Source organism: Myxocyprinus asiaticus, chromosome 32 (assembly GCF_019703515.2).
Source record: "Myxocyprinus asiaticus isolate MX2 ecotype Aquarium Trade chromosome 32, UBuf_Myxa_2, whole genome shotgun sequence".
Taxonomy (NCBI): domain Eukaryota; kingdom Metazoa; phylum Chordata; class Actinopteri; order Cypriniformes; family Catostomidae; genus Myxocyprinus; species Myxocyprinus asiaticus.
Genome location: NC_059375.1, coordinates 2,717,379 through 2,736,674, shown reverse-complemented (window position 1 = coordinate 2,736,674; position 19,296 = coordinate 2,717,379). Strand labels below are relative to the sequence as shown.

Below are 19,296 nucleotides of genomic sequence, written 5' to 3'. Positions count from 1 at the left end.
ATTGGCACATCAACTGCCTCGAGTTGTTGGCAATTCTGCTCGCCCTGCGGAGGTTTCGGCCTTTGATCCAGGGCAAGCACGTGTTAGTTCAGACAGACAACATGGCAATGGTAGCATATGTCAGCCGCCAAAGCGGTGTGCACTCTCATTGTATGTCACAACTCACCCACCGTCTCCTCCTCTGGAGTCAGCAGCACTTCAAGTCACTGCGAGCCACTCACATCCCGGGCAACCTCAACACTACAGTGGACACGCTGTCACGACAGGTTACCCTCAGGGGAGAGTGGAGACTCCACCATGAGGTGGTCCAGCTGATTTAGAGTTGATTCAGACAGGCACAGGTGCACCTGTTCATCTCCCAAGAATCCTCCCCACTGCCTGCTCTGGTACGTCCTGACCGAGGCCCCCCTCGGCATAAACGTGCTTGCACACAGCTGGCCCCCTGGCATGCGCAAATATGCGTTTCTCCCAGTGAGCCTACTTCCACAGACCCTGTGCAAGGTCAGGGAGGACGAGGAGCAGGTCATCCTGGTAGCACCCTACTGGCCCACCCAGACGTGGTTCTCAGACCTCACGCTCCTCCTGACAAACACCCCCCCCCCCGCAAATTCCTCTGAGGAAGGACCTTCTTTCTCAGGGACGGGGCACCATCTGATACCCATGACCAGACCTCTGGAATCTCCATGTCTGGCCCCTGGATGGGACGTGTCCCTAGGGCCCCCTCTATGAGGCGCCTTTAAGTGGCGTCTGTTCGCTAAGTGCTGTTCTTCCCGACGGGAAGACCACCAGAGATGCGCAGTTGGATCAGTGTTATCCTTCCTGCAGGAGAGTTTGGAAGGGAGGCTGTCCCCTTCCACCTTGAAGGTGTACATTGCCGCCATAGCAGCACACCACGATGCAGTAAGTCCTTAGGGAAGCACGACGTGATCATCAGGTTCCTAAGAGGTGCTGAATCTCTCCAGACTGTGCCTCGTTCCCTCATGGGACCTCTCTGTAGTTCTTCAGGGTCTACAGAGAGCCCCCTTTGAGCCTTTGAACTCAGCCAAGCTTAAGGCACTCTGCTTGAAGACTGCCCTCCTGACTGCGCTCACTTCCATCAAGAGGGTAGGAGACCTGCAAGCGTTCTCTGTCAGTGAAACGTGCCTGGAGTTCGGTCCGGGTTACTCTCACGTGATCCTGAGACCCCGACCGGGCTATGTGCCTAAGGTTCCCACCACCCTTTTAGGGACCAGGTGGTGAACCTGCAAGCGCTGCCCCAGGAGGAGGCAGACCCAGCCCTGTCGTTGCTGTGTCCGGTGCGTGCTTTACGCATCTATTTGGATCGCATGCAGAGCTTTAGGATCTCTGAGCAGCTCTTTGTCTGCTTTGGTGCACAGCAGAAAGGAAGCGCTGTCTCCAAGCAGAGGATTGCCCACTGGCTCATTGACACCATAACTATGGCATATCACGCCCAGGACATGCCGCCCTCAGTAGGGCTACGAGCCCATTCTACCAGGGGTGTAGCGGCCTCCTGGGCCCTGACCAGGGGTGCCTCTCTAACAGTCATTTGCAGAGCAGCAGGCTGGGCAACACCCAACACCTTTGCAAGGTTCTACAACCTCCGGGTGGAAATGGTTTCGTCCCAGGTAGTGTCACGCAATACAAGCGGATAAGCCCGGGATAGCCAGCCGGGTGTATCACTTGCACAAAGCGCCTTCCACCTCCTTTTGAGCTGAAGACGTGCACCATTAATTCCCAGTAGTGTTCACAAACTTTGTTCCCTGGTTGACTTCCTTTGAGCCCTGTTTCAGTCGAGTTTTCTGAGAGACTCGCTGCCGGCCCAGTACACGTGCTAAATAAGAGTCCTGTTCTGGGGTAGGTGCTCCGCATGTGGCGGTTCCCTGTAAGGCTAACCCCATGCGATATATATCTTCCGCTAATTCGTTTCCCTGTTGGCAAACTGCGTCTTCCTTGGGCAGAGCCCCTCTGCCCCAGTCTCCATGTTTGTAGTAACTCCTCCCCCACTGGGTAGGATCTACCTTGAAGACTCTCCACATGGTCAGAAAGACCATGTGATGTATTTTTCCACTTAAATATCCCCCCCTCTCTTTGGGAGAGGTGTGGTCTCCGCAGTGTCTTCCCCTTGGGAGGGACACCCCCCGACTAGACCGGGCGGCCCAGTCGGATAATCCCTCTTCTTTTTTAGGGAGTGGAAAAAAAGAAGGGGAAAAGAGGCCTCGACTGGGTTAGCCTGTCTCTATCTTTTGGGTAGTCGACTTGTCCCCAAAGGGCCGTTCGACACTTATAACTATGTTGGGGGAGGTTACGTGTCGACCTGTTGTGTTGGCTATGAGGCACACAGTGGTCTGCCCACCACACACTGCCAGTTCACGTAACACAGTTCAGCCAGTTGTGGCGTTTCGTATAGGGACCCCTAGTGTCACTACATCGACACAACGTCGAGTGACAGATAGGGAATGTCGTGGTTACTTGTGTAATCTCTGTTCCCTGATGGAGGGAACGAGACGTTGTGTCCCTCCTGCCACAACGCTGAACTACCTGCTGAAATGTCCAGACCTTGTCTTGGCTCCTCAGCATAAAACCTAATGAGTGGTTGCATACCAGCTCCTTTTATACCCGTATGTCCAGGGGAGTGGCATGCAAATACCACTCGCCAATTTTCATTGGCCTTTTATCAAAGATCAGAGGTGTCTCGGGCTCCCAAGGGTGACCCCTAGTGTCACTACATCGACACAATATCTCATTCCCTCCATCAGGGAACGGAGGTTACACAAGTAACCATGATGATTTGCAATGTAAAGATTGCATTTTACCATAATAATGCTTTAAAAGTATAATTGTGTGCATAATCTGAGTTTCCATGCCCACTGTGTCCCTGTTAAAATGGCACGCATGCGCTGACCACCTCTGAAACTTACTGACATCGACCCGAAATAAACTAACTCTGGAACATAACCTACACCGGAGAAGGTTATGTTCAGAGAGTAAGTTGCTATGGCTACGAACATTCCCTGAAAGTTACCTCAGTTTTTGGAACTGAAAGTTGAGGTCATCCACTTGAGTAAACTTACCTGGTTAAGTCACTTAATCTGCTTTCTGGAATACCCCTCAGAAGAAAGAAAATAAAAAACAGATTTCTCTGCAAGCTGTAGCAGCAATGACATGTTTGTTGTGGATTGCTGAACAAAAAAACCCCACTTCAAGATTCTTTCACAAATCATTTCAATCCACCTGAACATGTACCTGTATATCACAGTCTGGGGTGTGATGGGGGGGGGGGGGGGGTGATCAGTGTTTTGGTATGGTCTTCTGTTCGCATAGATTGAAGAAGAATACAAACGTTCAAGAACTGTGAAGGGAACCAGACATCATGAAAATCATCCAGCTCCTGTATTATTTTATAAACAGATCTGGTATAAAATAAGAAATGGTTTTCGATTATCAACCTTGGCCAGTGGGAAAATTCAAACTCAAAAAGTGTAAGAAGTGTCAATGAACTTTCCAATCCTTTGAAATCTTGCCAAAGAAGCTTACCGTGCATCCAAAATTACATTGTGGATCAAACCTATGACCTTGCTGTTGTTAGTGCCATGCTCTACCAGTTGAGCAACAAAAACTCAGCTTTTTGATGAATAATGCAATGTTAAGATGTTGACAGCACAAAACAGTTCTCCTTCTGCAACTTTTGTCTCATACTTCCTACAGATCCAAATTCATCTATTGTAAATTCATTTTGTTCATGCAACTCCTGGCTTGGTGTTACTTGGGAGCGCTGTTTTAAAAGACCCAGTGAAATCAAAATTAAAGTTTTACTGCTTTTTGTCTATATCTGTTAGCTTTAAGGTAATCTACACACACATACACACACACACACACACACACACACATATAGATTTTCTTTCAGTTGATGCAATGAAATGAGCTTGCATCCCATCTAACGATACACCAGGTAAAACTTCCTAAAAACGTGCCTAAAATCTACAACGAGGTTAAGTCAAAAGTAAAAGAATCACTAAGCAGAGCTCAACAAGTTGCTCTTACCTGTGACACATGGACCTCACGAGCTACGGAGTCTTATATCACCCTAACAGCCCATCACATTACAGATGACTGGTCTTTGTCCTCTCACGTCCGTAGCACTGTCCTTCAAAATGTATTTTATTTACCAAATATACAGTACTGTATGATGCTCCTGAAGTTGTGATGCATTGTTTTTGTAAATCTGACTCATCATATACAGTCTCTATAAGTGTATGGTTAAACTTTCTCATGGTCTAGTGTTATAAAAAGCAAACAAAAACCTCAATAAACTGAAATATCAAATCGCAATACTTGTATGATTCTACATATGGAATCGGCACCCAAGTATCGTGATAGTATCGAATCGGGACATAAACGTATCATCCCAGCCCTAGAAAACACCTGTGCGATTCAGGCGTTACCTTTTAAAGGTCAATGTCAACATTATAATATTTATACTACTACAATATTATATTATTAAAATACATTGACTTAATTGTAATTCAGGCGATACGTTTTTAAACAGTCAATGTCATAATATTCTAATACATCGTTTTATGTGGATTGACAACAGCAGTCGTTTGTGAGTTTGTAACCACCATAGACATTGAGAGGGACATGTCCCACCCAATCTTCATAATAGTGGTCTACTGATATGGTTTTTACAAAGGGTGTGGTCTCCCAAAAACTTGTGTCCATTCCATAACACAAGCTCATTTCCTGATCTAAACTGGAAAACAAACTTGTCCATACTGAAACTTTTCTGATTTCTGGACTCTATCTGCAGGGGTCTATGATTATACATAAAAATTGTTTGATATACTGTAATGAATACTTTATATATGAAGTTAAATTTCACATTTTCACTGAAAATGTCACATCCACAATGCTGGAATTGCCCTGTTGCAGCCCTCTGAAAGTTTAGGCATGTAGCCCATCAGATTTTTCAAATGCTTAATTTACGAGTTTCAATATATTCATTAAATGAAAAGAATGTGCTGCAATTAAAAAAAAATATTTTATTCAACTGCAAAACACATTTGTCCAAATTCATAAGTCTAACACATTGTTTCTTTGTTGTAGTGTTTGTTGTCTATGTGGAACACTACTCCTAACTAGTTTAAGATACCTCTCCAGCACTCAAACAATTAAGGAGCTGAGACCAAGTCTTATCTGAAAAAAACATTTTTCGATAAATTTCAGTCTGGTTTTTGAGCTCATCAGCACAGAGTCTGCACTACTCAAGGTGACAAATGATTTACTGCTCACTTTGGATTCTGGTAGACCTGCAAACTGAATGTTTCTCAATCTTAGTGCTGCTTTCGACACAGTTGATCATACTATCCTCCTAAACCATCTTAGGTGTGAAGTCAGTATTAATGGCACAGCCTTAGATCAGGTTTACATCATGCCTCTCAGATAGGACTGAGTGTTAATTTGGGAATTCTTCCTCTCCCTCTGCACCTTTCACTTATGGGGTACCTCAAGGTTCCTTATTGGGCCCTATTTTAGTTATATATACTTCCCCGTGGTTAAATTTTTTTCTTCACTTTTTCCACATTTTGTTATGTTACAGCCTTATTTCAAAATGGATTAAATTCATTATTTTCCTCAAAATTCTACAAACAATACCCCATAATGACAACGTGAAAGAAGTTTGTTTGAAATCTTTGCAAATTTATTAAATGTAAAAAAAGAAAAAAAAAAAAGATAAAAAAAAAAAAATCACATGTACATAAGTATTCACAGCCTTTGCTCAATACTTTGTTGAAGCACATTTGGCACCAATTACAGCCTCAAGTCTTTTTGAGTATGATGCTACAAGCTTGGCACACCTATTTTTGGGCAGTTTCTCCCATTCTTCTTTGCAGGACCTCTCAAGCTCCATCGGGTTGGATGGGGAGCGTCGGTGCACAGCCATTTTCAGATCTCTCCAGTGATGGTCAATCAGGTTCAAGTCTGGGCTCTGGCTGGGCCACTCAAGGACATTCACAGAGTTGTCCCGTAGCCACTCCTTTGTTATCTTGGCTGTGTGCTTAGGGTCGTTGTCCTGTTGGAAGATGAACCTTCGCCCCAGTCTGAGGTCCAGAGCGCTCTGGAGCAGGTTTTCATCAAGGATGTCTCTGTACATTGCTGCATTCATCTTTCCCTTGATCCTGACTAGTCTCCCAGTTCCTGCCCCTGAAAAACATCCCCACAGCATGATGCTGCCACCATCATGCTTCACTGTAGGGATGGTATTGGCCAGGTGATGAGCAGTGCCTGGTTTTCTCCAGGCATGACGCTTGCCATTCAGGCCAAAGAGTTCAATCTTTGTTTCTCATGATCTGAGAGTCCTTCAGGTGCCTTTTGGCAAACTCCAGGCGGGCTGTCATGTGCCTTTTACAGAGGAGTGGCTTCCGTTTGGCCACTCTACCATACAGGCCTGATTGGTGGTGTGCTGCAGAGATGGTTGTTCTTCTGGAAGGTTCTCCTCTCTCCACAGAGAAACGCTGGAGCTCTGTCAGAGTGACCATCGGATTCTTGGTCACCCCCCTGACTAAGGCCCTTCTCCCCCGATCGCTCAGTTTGGCCAGGTGGCCAGCTCTAGGAAGAGTCTTGGTGGTTCCAAACTTCTTCCATTTACGGATGATGGAGGCCATTGTGCTCATTGGGACCTTCAATGCTGCAGAAATTTTTCTGTACCCTTCCCCAGATCTGCGCCTCGATACAATCCTGTCTCAGAGGTCTACAGACAATTCCTTGGACTTCATGGCTTGGTTTGTGCTCTGACATGCACTGTCAACTGTGGGACCTTATATAGACAGGTGTGTGCCTTTCCAAATCATGTCCAATCAACTGAAATTACCACAGGTGGACTCCAATCAAGTTGTAGAAACATCTCAAGGATGATCAGTGGAAACAGGATGCACCTGAGCTCAATTTTGAGTGTCATGGCAAAGGCTGTGAATACTTTGTACATGTGATTTTTTTCGTTTTTTTATTTTTAATAAATTTGCAAAGATTTCAAACAAACTTCTTTCACGTTGTCATTATGGGGTATTTTTTGTAGAATTTTGAGGAAAATAATGAATTTAATCCATTTTGGAATAAGGCTGTAACATAACAAAATGTGGAAAAAGTGAAGCGCTGTGAATACTTTCCGGATGCACTGTAGGTCATCTAATAAGTTACTCCTTTATGTCCCTCACTCACGGTTTAAGTCTAAGGGTGACCGGGCCTTTTCAGTGTCTCCTTTTTTATATTAGATCATTCCTGTCAATTTCTACTTTTAAATCCATTTTAGATCATCCCTGACAAGTGGTACTTTTAAATCCAGCTTAATGACCTATTTTTATTCATTAGCTTTTAATTTAGAAATTGCAGTATGTTTTTTTTCTCTATCTACATGTGTTATAGTATGTTATTCCATAGTCTAGGGCCGACTACAGAGAAGGCACGATCCCCTTTCAATTTCGAGCGTGAGTGTGGTGTATGCAGGAGAAGTTTATCAGAGGATCTGAGAGTTCTGGAGGATTGATGTTGACTAAGGAGTTCAGAGAGATGGGGCTAAACCATTTATAGCTTGAAAAACAAATAACAAAATCTTAAAATGAAGCCCGTATGGGACTAGTAACCATTGAAGAGATGCTAGAACAGGTGAAATACTTTCCCTCTTCCTTGTTCCAGTCAGCAACCTAGCAGCTGCATTTTGGACTAACTGCAAGCGATACAGAGATGAATGACCAAGACCCATGTACAGGGCATTACAATAGTAAAGTGATGAGATGAGAGCTGTATCATATACATTTTTCATTTACATTTATTAATTTGGCAGAAGCTTTTATCCAAAGCGACTTACAAAAGAGGAATACATTATAAGTGAGTCATCTTAAGGAGACAGTGGTACGAAAAATGCTGTATTACAAAGTTTCTCTACCATCAGAATAGTAGTACTCAAGACAGATTAAAGTGCAACAAGAATTATTGTTATTTTATTTATTTTTTTAGTTACTGGTTAATGTGTAACTGTGCTCATGGAAAAGATGTATTTTTAGCCGTTTTTTGAAGACAATGTGAGTCAGCTTCACAGATGGAGTTGGGAAGGTCATTCCACCAACTTGGTACGATGAAACCGAAACTGTTTTGGTGCCTCTTTGTGTTGGTAGAACAAGGTGCCATTCCTTAGCCGACCGCAGGCTTCTGGTGGGAACGTAGCTCTGCATAAATTATTTTAGTTGTGCTGGAGCAGACCCAGTGACTGTTCTGAATGCCAGTATCAGAGCCTTGAATTGTATTGTAGAGTAGAGAGGGTGGAGAGCAGGATCTGATGGTTGACTGTGTCAAAGGCTGCAGAATGTAGAATCAGGAAGTAGGCTCCAGCAGAATCAGGACGGATGATCTGGAGCAAGCTTTTGCCTGTCTCAGCGACTCCGTGACAGACAGCAGTGCAGTCTCGGTGGAGTGTCCACTTTTGAAGCCTGACTGATTGTCATCCAGCATCTTGTTCTGTGAGAGATAGGCAGAGATCGGATTGAAAACTGCAATTTCAAGTGTTTTTGTGATGAATGGGATGAGAGAGACTGGTCTGTAGTGTTCTACTTGTGTGGGGTTAAGTGCAGATTTTTTCAGCAGGGGGGTTATTCGAGCCTGCTTAAATGTAGTGGGAAAAATGCTTGTAAGTAGAGATGTTAATTATGTGTGTGAGTGCAGGTAGGATGGACTGAGAGATGGCCTGGAGAAGGTGAGAAGAAATGGGGTCAAGGGAACAGGTGGTGGGGTGGTTGGAGAGGAGTTTAGAGACCTCAGTGTCAGTCAGAGGACAGAACATAGAGACAGAAGAGCTGCATACAGGAGGCTGGTGTTTGACAGGGTGTGGTGCTGAGAATGTATTGCTGATGGCTGTAACCTTATTAGTAAAAAATGTGGCAAAGACATCTGCTGTCAGTGACGTGTCAGGTGGTTGAGGGGGAGGACAGAAAAGTGTCTAAACAAGCTGCGAGTGTCTGTGGTGCTGTTGATCTCGTTCTGGTAATAGGAAGTTTTTGCAGATTTAACGTTATCTGAAAAAGTTGCAAGCAGAGACTGATACTTACCCAGATCTTCTGGATCTTTAGATTTCCACCATCTCCTCTCAGCCGCCCTGAGGTCAGTCCGATGTTCATGAGGGACATCAGAAAGCCAGGGGCTGGGTGGTATCATACGCACTGGCCTAGAGGAGAGAGGACAGATGCTGTCTAGACAGGTTGTTAAAGTAGAGCTTAGTGTGTCTGTGGCAGTGTTTACATCCAGGGTGGAAAATAAGTTTTGTGTGGGAAGAGAGGTAGAGACAGCAGAGGAAAGGCGTGAGGGTGAAAGAGGATGGAGGTTATGGCGAAAGGAAACCAAAGGTGGAGTCTGTTTTAATATAGATGGGTGAGTCATGTTGAATTGAACAAAGTAGTGATCAGAGACATGTAAAGGAGTAACAAGAATATTTGAGTTGGTACAGTTAACGTGTAAAAATGAGGTCCAGCTGGTTGCCCGATCTGTGAGTTGCTGTAGTGCTCAGTCTTTCCAAGTCAAACGAGGCCAGAAGTGCATGAAGATCTCTAACAAACAATAAATAACTCCTGATAGTATGCAACATGTGGTCACAAAAACATCTCTTTCTCAATCAATTCAGATTACTAATCCAAAATATAAACATTTCTTGAACAACAAATAAATCAAACGTGTTTACTTACAACTGAACAGCAAACCAGTTTTGGAAGTTTGGAAGGCTGCATGCTAGGTAGGATGCGTCCTTTGAAGGCTGCAGTATACCGAGTGTCCTCCTTTAAACAAGCCTCGTTTACATGAGATGGCCTTCCTAGGACAAATGGAAACGGAACGTAACATGTTTGCTATGACAGCACGCCACTCTTTAACAAGCGTGAGCGCTTTGAGTGAGAAGGGAACAAAGTCCCTCTGGAAGGGAATGTATGAGGTACATTTTAGGAGAGTTATAATGATGTAAAGAGAAAAGAAAATAGATTTTACAGGTGTACTTTTAGTCTAATATATTAATTTAATTATACACATTATATACTCTGCACCCATCTACTGAGGTACTTCAACTTGGGAATTAACATTCCTTGCATTTGAACATTTTTTTAGACATTTCCGTTGAAGCAAAGAATTGTGGGTTGTGAGTGCCCACGAACGATACACCTCATGCATCCTCAGAATTCCCGTGAAAGAAGGTCGCATTCGAAGGCTGCATTCGAAGTGTTCTAATCACTATTATGAAAGGAGACAGCCTCAATGACATATGTGACATATACCGACAAATGTGACCTCCGGAGGATGCAGCCTTCCAAACGAGACACAGCCAAGGTAAATCATGCTGTTCTATCTTGCTCTACACTTTCTCACAACTTATATCCTACACAGAGCTCTCCAGGGCCCCTTATCGGCGAGGAAGAAAACTGCATATTAAACAATGCGAAGTATCAGGCTTGTGAACTTGTGTTTGTTCTTGCGTTGATATCTCACGCGACTTTCAGTTTCGGTTAGCCACATTTAGCTCCTTTGTTGTGTTAAATAGTAATGCAATAGTAATAGTTTCTACAAAGCATGGCGACCGGGGGCAGAGGGGCCCCTGCCCAAGGAAGACGCAGTTTACAGACAGGGAAATTATTTTGCGGAAATTATCACATGGGGTTGCCTTTGGGGAACCATCGCATGCGGAGCACCTACCTCAGTACAGGGCCTCATTAGCACACTTACTGTGCCAGCAGCGAGTTTCTCCGCAAACTCGACTGCCACAGGGCTAAGGAGGAAAGACATCCAGGGATCACAGTCTGTGAACACTACTGGGAGTCAAGAACACACATCTTCCCCTCAAGGGAGGGGAATGGCATTATGCGCAAGCGGTAAACCCGGCCAGTTGTCCCAGAACTTACCTGTTCATGCCTGCCACTACTCGGGATGAGAACGGCTCAACCCGGAGATTGTAGAACCTCGCAAAGGTGTTGGGTGCTGCCCAGCCAGATGCTCTGCAGATGTCTGCCAAAGAGGCACCACTGGCCAGGGCCCAGGAGGCCGCTACACTCCTGGTAGAGTGGGCTCGTAACCCCGCAGGGGGTGGCATGTCCTGAGCCTGATATGCCATCGTGAGGCATCAATGACCCAGTGGGCGATCCTCTGCTTGGAGAGAGTGCTTCCTTTCCGCTGTCCACCAAAGCAAACAAAGAGCTGCTCGGAGCTTCTAAAGCTCTGCGTGCGATCCAAATAGATGTGTAAAGCTCACACCGGACACAGCAACACCAAGGCTGGGTCTGCCTCCTGCTGGGGCAGCACTTGCTGGTTCACCACCTGATCCCTAAAAGGGGTCGTGGGAACCTTGGGCACATAGCCCGGTCGGGGTCTCAGGATCATGTGAGAGTAACCCGGACTGAACTCCAGGCACGATTCGCTGACAGAGAATGCCTGCAGGTCCCCTACCCTCTTGATGGAAGTGAGCGTAGTCAGGAGGGCAGTCTTCAAAGAGAGTGCCTTAAGCTCAGCTGACTCCAAGGGCTCAAAGGGAGCTCCCCGTAGACCCTGAATGACTACAGAGAGGGGTTCAACCTCCTAGTGCCTCTCAGGAACCAGATGATCAAGTCATGCTTCCCCAAGTACTTACCATCTACTGCATTGAGATGAGCCGAAATAGCGGCTACATACACCTTCAAGGTGGAGGGGGACAGCTGCCACTTCAACCTCTCCTGCAGGAAGGAAACCACCAATCCGACTGCGCATCTCTGGGGGTCTTTGCGTCGGGAAGAACACCACTTAGCGAACAGATGCCACTTCAAGGCATACAGGCGCCTCGTAGAGGGAGCCCTAGCCTGAGTGATTGTGTCTACCACCACGGGCGGTAGGCCACTTAAGTCCTCCGCATCCCGTCCAAGGGCCAGACGTGGAGATTCCAGAGGTCTGGTCGCGGTGCCAGATGGTGCCCCATCCCTGAGAAAGAAGGTCCTTCCTCAGGGGAATTCACCGGGAACCATGTCTGGGTGGGCCAGTAGGGTGCTACCAGGATGACCTGGTCCCCGTCCTCCCTGAACTTTCACAGGGTCTGTGCAAGTAGGGTCACTGGGGGAAACGCATACTTGCATAGTCCAGGGGGCCAGCTGTGTGCCAACGTGTCTATACCGAGAGGTGCCTCGGTCAGGGCGTACCAAAGCGGGCAGTGGGAGGATTCCCAGGAAGCAAACAGGTCTACCTGTGCTCGACCAAATTGACTCCAAATCAGCTGGAGCACCTGAGGGTGGAGTCTCCACTCTCCCCTGAGGGTAACCTGACATGACAGTGTGTCCGCTGCAGTGTTGAGGTTGCCCGGAATGTGAGTGGCTCGTAGCGACTTGAGGCACTGCTGACTCCAGAGGAGGAAATGGCAGGCGAGTTGTGACATGCAATGGGAGCGTAGACCGCCTTGGCGGTTTATGTATGCTACTGTCACTGTGTTGTCCGTCTGGACCAACACGTGCTTGCCCTGGATCAACGGGCAAAACCTCCACAGGGTGAGCATTACTGCCAACAACTCTAGGCAGTTGATGTGCCAACGCAGCCGCGGGTAAGTCCAAGAGCCGGCGGCTGTGTGCCCATTGCATACGGTGCCCCAGCCCATCTTGGAGGCATCTGTTGTAACTACGACGTGCCTGGAGACCTGCTCTAGGGGAATTCTTGCCTGTAGAAATGCCAGGTCGATCCAAAGGCTGAAGAGGTGGCGAAAGACCGGCGTGATGATCACGCGATGTGTCCCGCGGTGCCATGCCCATCTCCGGACTCAAGTCCGAAGCCAGTGCTGAAGCAGTCTCATATGCATCAACCCGAGCGGTGTGGCCGCCGCTGAGGATGCCATATGCCCCAGGAGCCTCTGAAAGTGTTTCAGTGGAACCGCTGTTCTCTGTCTGAATGCCTTCAGACAGTTCAGCACCGACCGTGCATGCTTGTTCATGAGGAATGCTGTCATCGAGAATGAGTCTAACTCCAAACCGAGAAAAGAGATGCTCTGAACCAGGAAGAGTTTGCTCTTTTCCCAGTTGACTTGTGCGCACAGTGACTCTCGAGAGTGAGCTAGGATCAGCCAGTTGTCGAGATAGTTGAGGATGCAGATGCCCACTTCTCTTAGCGGGGCTAAGGGGCTTCTCTCAAGGGCTGCCTCTGCGACCTTCTTGAAGATGCGAGGGGACAGGGACAGGCCGAAGGGGAGGACTTTGTACTGGTACGCCTGGTCTTTGAAGGCAAACCGCAGGAAGGGTGTGTCGAGGTAAGACCGAGACATGGAAGTATGCGTCCTTCAGGTCTACCGCCGCGAACCAATCTTGATGCCGGACACTTGCTAGAATGTGCTTTTGCATCAGCATCTTGAACGGGAGTCTGTGCAAAGCCTGGTTCAGTACTCACAGGCCCAGAATTGGTTGCAACCCACCGCCTTTCTTTGGTTTGATGAAGAAAGGGCTGTAGAACCCTTTCTTAACCTTGGCTGGACTGGTGAACTGGTGAACTGAATCGCGTAGTTGAATCGGACGGTCTGGGACAGCCATTGCGATGGGTTGGAAAGCACGAGCCACGCGGCCAAACTCCGGGCGAGGGAGACCAAGGGAATGATCACGTTGGACGTACCAGCGGGTGGGGCCTCACAGCGGGGTGGAGCTTGAGGTGCCACGTCAAGGGGATTCGAGTCCCGTGGCCGTGCTGAGTCCAGGGACATCGAAGCACTTACCTGGCTCCTGCCGCCCACCATAAGATTGGCCGAGGGGAGGGGGAGGAGGAACCTCGTCCCCGTAGTGGCCTTTGTGGGCGTGTTTGTGCCACAGCTGGGTGCACAGGGGTGGGGGGTCCCCCGCTGGAGCACCATACCTGCAAAAGTGGGACGATGGATGGTGGTTGTGACGACGGGCGTGCACACCGGACCTGTGACCTAGGAAACGAGAAAACCACTCTTTTGTCAAACTTCTGGGTACCGCAGCCTCTGGAGCATGCAGCAACAAAAGATTCTCCTCCCGGCACTCCAACGGGGGATGGAGTGGTCTGTTCGCCAACTCTAGAGAAGTGGGTCTACCTCACCCCTGGGTCACCCTTCTCGGGGGTGCTTCAAAACCTTTCTCGGGTTCTTAGCGGCCGGCTGCGAGATGGGCGGCGTCTGTTTCCTGCAGAGGGCTCCACGCCAGAGCCAGGCCACAGGAGCGGGCTGTGGCGGAGCCGGTGTTATTGCTGCTGCAGGATGATGCCCTTGGCAACAAGCAGACAGGGTGCGGGGTCTTAAACCACACCAGGGCAGGATATGTTGTATGGCCTCTGTCTGCTTTTTCACCACCGAGAACTGCTGGGCAAAGTCCTCAATGGTGTCGCCAAACAGGCCCACCTGGGAAATGGGGGCATCAAGGAACTGTGCCTTGTCTGCCTCTCCCATCTCGACCAAATTGAACCAAAGGTGGCACTCCTGGACCACCAAAGTGGACAAAGCGCCTGCCCGAGAGACCGTGCCGTAACCTTCGTCGCCCAGAGAGCGAGATCGGTTGCCGAGCGCAGTTCCTGCATCAATCCCGGGACAGAACTACCCTTGTGCAATTCTTTTAGCGCCTTGGTTTGGTGTACTTGCAGGAGAGCCATGGCGTGCTTGTCCAGTGGCACTGTAGGCCTTAGCCGTCAGGGACGACATAAACCTACAGGCCCTGGACTGGAGTTTCGGGTGCCCACGCCAGGTGGCGGCGCTCTGCGGACATAAGTGCACCGCGAGCACCTTATCCACCTGTGGGATTACCGAATAGCCCCTGGCCGCGCCGCCATTGAGGGTAGCGAGAGTGGGGGAGCTTAAAGATCGGGACCGGGCAGTAAAAGGTGCCTCCCACGATCTTGTCAGCTCCTCATGCACTTACGGGAACAAAGGAACGGGTGTGGGGCATGGCCGTGGGTGGCGCCCTGAGCCCAGGAACCAATCATTGAGCCGCGAGGGTTCAGGGGGGAGTGGAGGGTCCCACTCTAGCCCGACGCTCACGGCCGTCTGGGAAAGCATGTCCGTCATTTCCGCATCGTCCTGGGACTGGGCGACCATCCCCGAAGGCAACTACCTGCTGAAATGGCCAGACCTTGTCTCGGCTCCTCAGCATAAAACCTAATGAGTGGTTGCATACCAGCTCCTTTTATACCCGTATGTCCAGGGGAGTGGCATGCAAATTCCACTCGCAAATTTAAAAAAAGATCAGAGGTGTTTGGGGCTCGCAAGAGTGATCCCTAGTGTCACTACATCGACACAATGTCGAGTGAGTGACAGATAAGGAACCTTCATTAACCTGACACTGTTTGCCCTATAGTCCTGAAAAGCAATAGGTGATGGCTGTACCTCCTTGCCAGGACTGTTAACCGCTTGTGCGGTGGTTCTGTTCACCGCCGAACCAACTGGTTGACGGTGGCTTCTGATGGTCTTAAAGGTGTCAATTAGGTGGCCGCCTACAATTTCCTTGCACGGCAGCCGAAGCTTAAAATATAGGCTAATCATGTTTAATTTCTTTAAAAATATAAGTATAATGTTTCATTTCCTAAACAAATTTCTAGAAGTAAGGGGGACATGTAATGGTTGTTACAGCCCTGGATTTGTTACGTCAATGAAAATAAATTTTAATTATTGAAAATTTTAAAATTGGCTATATCATATCAAGATATCAAAGGTAGGCTATATCCACAAACAGAATGGCATAGATTTATAGCATTTTCAGGGAAATTAAAACAAATATATAAAGAAATAAAATAGACCATTAGAAAAAGACAGATAATAACAGATCATTTGACAAGATTTTCTTTTCTTTTGTTTGTGTGTGTGTGTGTGTGTGTGTGTGTGTGTGTAATGAAATGAAATGAAATATATAAATATTATAAGAAAAGAATAATAGATGTAATAAAGGTTCATTCACACATAACAATAACAAGAAAAATAAAGTGCAAAGATGTAACATTAATTATATTTGAAAAGGTTAACATTACTTAAAATATCAAGAGGTACTTCAAATAAATCATTTAGATCAAAGGGGTTCGGCTGAAAAAAAGTTTGGGAACTCCTGCTTTATGGAAGTAAACACTGCTACAGACACTCTATGCTTCACTTTAACAAACTGTCTAGACAGCATCTGTCCTCTCTCCTCCAGGTCACCACATATGACACCCCACAACCCCTGGCTCTCTGACGTTCTTCGTTAATATCGGCAGAGGAAATTAATCTAAAAATCCTGCTGATCTAAGTATCAGTCTCTGCTTCCTTCTCCGATAACGTCTCATCTGCAAAAATGTCCTATTATCAGGACAAGATCAACAACACTATAGATGCTTGCAGCCTATTTAGGAAATTTAACACACTTCTCTGTCCTCCCCTGCCACCTCCCACCACCTATCTGACAGCAGATCTCTTTGCCACTTTTCACCACCTTCAACTCAACCTGGCATAGAATAAATTCAAGGCTCTGATGCTTTCATACAGAACAGTCACCATGTCTGTGCCAGCTTACCTGAAATCATTCATGCAAAGTGACGTTCCCACCAGAAGGACGCTGTCTGCAAATGAGCAGGGCCTTGTGGTACCAACACAGAGGCGCCAAATAACTTTCCCGGACTTTCGCTTCACTGTACTTCTGTGCTGAAACAACCTTCCCAACTCAATCCATGAAGCAGCCTCCCTTTCCATCTTAAAAAAATGACTAAAGACATATCTTTCCTTGAGCACTTGACCATACAATAAAAAATAAAAAAATAAATTGCACTCTAATCTCTGTCTGGGCTAATACTTTTGTAATGTAATTGTAACTTTGTTATGCAGCACTTTCAAGCAGCACTTACAGCTTCCTTAAAATGAGTCACTTATGTTGTTATATTTCCTCATTTTGTAAGTCGCTTTGGATTAAAGTGTCTGCTAAATGAATAAATGTAAATGTCTGTTAACTCTGGTGTAGTGCCATCCATTTCCTGATTCACTTCACCTTTTTATGGTTGAGCTGTTCAAGCTTGCCTTCTATATCCTGGAACGTCATGATTCCTGGACAATCAAATGTTCCGGTAACGGAGGTGGTGGTAAGGGCCATTCCTGCGGTTCATTGTTTCCATCTGCAGAGATATGCTGTACATCTTCATCTCCAATTTATAACTGGCTTAAGGATTCAATGACCTTTCTAACTGGACCGCGACAGGTGACAAAGGGCCCAGCAGTAAAGTCCAGCAAAAGGTGAATTTCCTCCATTGTCACTGATTGCCGCTTTTCTGCAAAAATTCATATATATAGACGACCAAGAGAACATTTTTATTAAACCAAGGTCCCTGTTCAGGTGCCAATTCTGCAACCATTAAACTGTTACTTGCAGTAAACACCATAGCAATAACAGGAGGGAGGGAAAACCAAGGTTTAATAAAAACAAATACTGCAAAAATTGCATATGAATTCGTTTAATTATCTCCAATGGTGTCTAATACCTTCACAAATATGTATACTCAAGACATGAAGATAGAGAATATTCTTAGAAAAATCATGTCTTTTAGATCTGCAAGGTTGATCATTCACATCCATATAGGTTAATCCAAACAATGAATGGAATCAATCGTCATTCACATCGTCAAGAGCAGAAAACAACAGGTTTCTCAAATATCAATAGACAGTTAAGCACTATGATACCCCTAGTAGCTGGGGTATAAAATTACCACTTTTAGGCACCTAGGTAACCTTGGTTGGTTACAATAGTTTGTTTCTGCCTTTCCCAGCCCCTACCCCAATGATGCTTAATAAGTGTGGTCTATTCATTGACCTTATATTGCCAGTTCTGTATGTGAGATTCTTTAATTATTTTTGTAAAAGGATATAATTATTAAAGCAATATTATTTTGATACAGGGAGACTGGGGCTAATTGTATAGGGGAAGTTGTCACAGGGGCTATATTTAATAAGGTTTTGAGTTGAAAGTCTAATTACAAAATTTGTGTTTTCTCTAGCTTTGTTGTTGACTTATTCAAGTGCTTCAATGCACATTTGAGATTTAATTTGAAAAATTAATCCTTTCATTTGTCACTATCTGTCCTGGGATTTAACTTTGAGGGTTCTAATCCACCCTAATATAATTCTTTATTTGAATAAACCAAGATTTATTTTATGAGCAGGTCACATTTGTTTGCATTTTCTTTTGTGATTTCACTGGTACGGAGAGCGAGCTTCAGAACAGAAAAGTGAGTTAAGCACACATCTGCGTAGGGCTGACAATGGTGCATTTTTCACTGAAATATTACTTATATTTGAATTATTTCGAGTTTTAAAGACATTATTTCAGTAAGGGGAAAGGCTACAGGACATAAGTGATCACCAGATTTTTAAATCGACATTGTCACCTAAGTCCACTAGAGGGCACAATGAATACATAAACCAAACATCACAGTGTTATATTGTATTATTGCAAAGAACATACCTAATAAAAATACATTCCATTTAACTATTATCAGTCTGTTTCCCTCATTCTTCTTCAAGGACTCTTATTTTGAAGTTTTCCCCCCGGACTCCATTCCCCTCTAGTTTTGTTAAGTCTTTGTCAGTCCTTGAAGTGTTTCATTATGAGGTGTTATGTTGTGCTTAGTTTGAATGTTAAAGATTTAGTGTTTGTTCCAGCGTTTGTTCCACTCCAATGCTTACTATTGTTGAGCCTTTCTTCTGTTTCCACTCCAGCAATTGTTCCACTCCTGCGATTGTCCTACTCCAACATTTATAATTAAAAGATTAAAAGGAATCTACTCCTGCGTGTCTCCTCTCCTCCTCTCCAAGACACCCACGTTACAACTATATTTCATAACATTATAAAATCAAAATATTTTTTTAGCCAGTTCAAATTCTCATATCTGAAGTAAAAAAGTAAAGTGAGAAAATAAATGCTTCATAGACCATTTTATGTTACCTTAGTGTTGCACGGTATACACCGGTATGAACACGCAGTTATATGAACTGTGGTAATATTAGAATGTAGTAGTAGTATTCGACTGAACTCAGTTCAGACTCTGCCTAATGGCATGTATCTGAGACCAGTGCTGCAACAGGGGCTGTTTAAACAGGATGTTAGACAGGGCACAAAGAGTCTTTAAAAATGCACTGCTTAGGAGCTGTTCAAACCAACAGCATTCTTGCACTAAAAAAGCTAGATGGAGCACAACACATACAGTATAACAGAATGCAGTTGTCTCGAGATGCCTTTTTAAATGACGTTGATAGGACAGCAAGATGTAAGTCTTAGCGTTTGCACACATCTAAAATTTGAATGCACATTTGCACAT

At 45.7% G+C, this 19,296-nt stretch overlaps 1 pseudogene; it reads right to left on the bottom strand.

The window, feature by feature from the left end:
• The window catches only part of LOC127422851 (uncharacterized), a 55,061-nt pseudogene extending 37,983 nt beyond the window's left edge, over positions 1-17,078 (bottom strand).
• Positions 17,079-19,296: the final 2,218 nt, after the last annotated feature.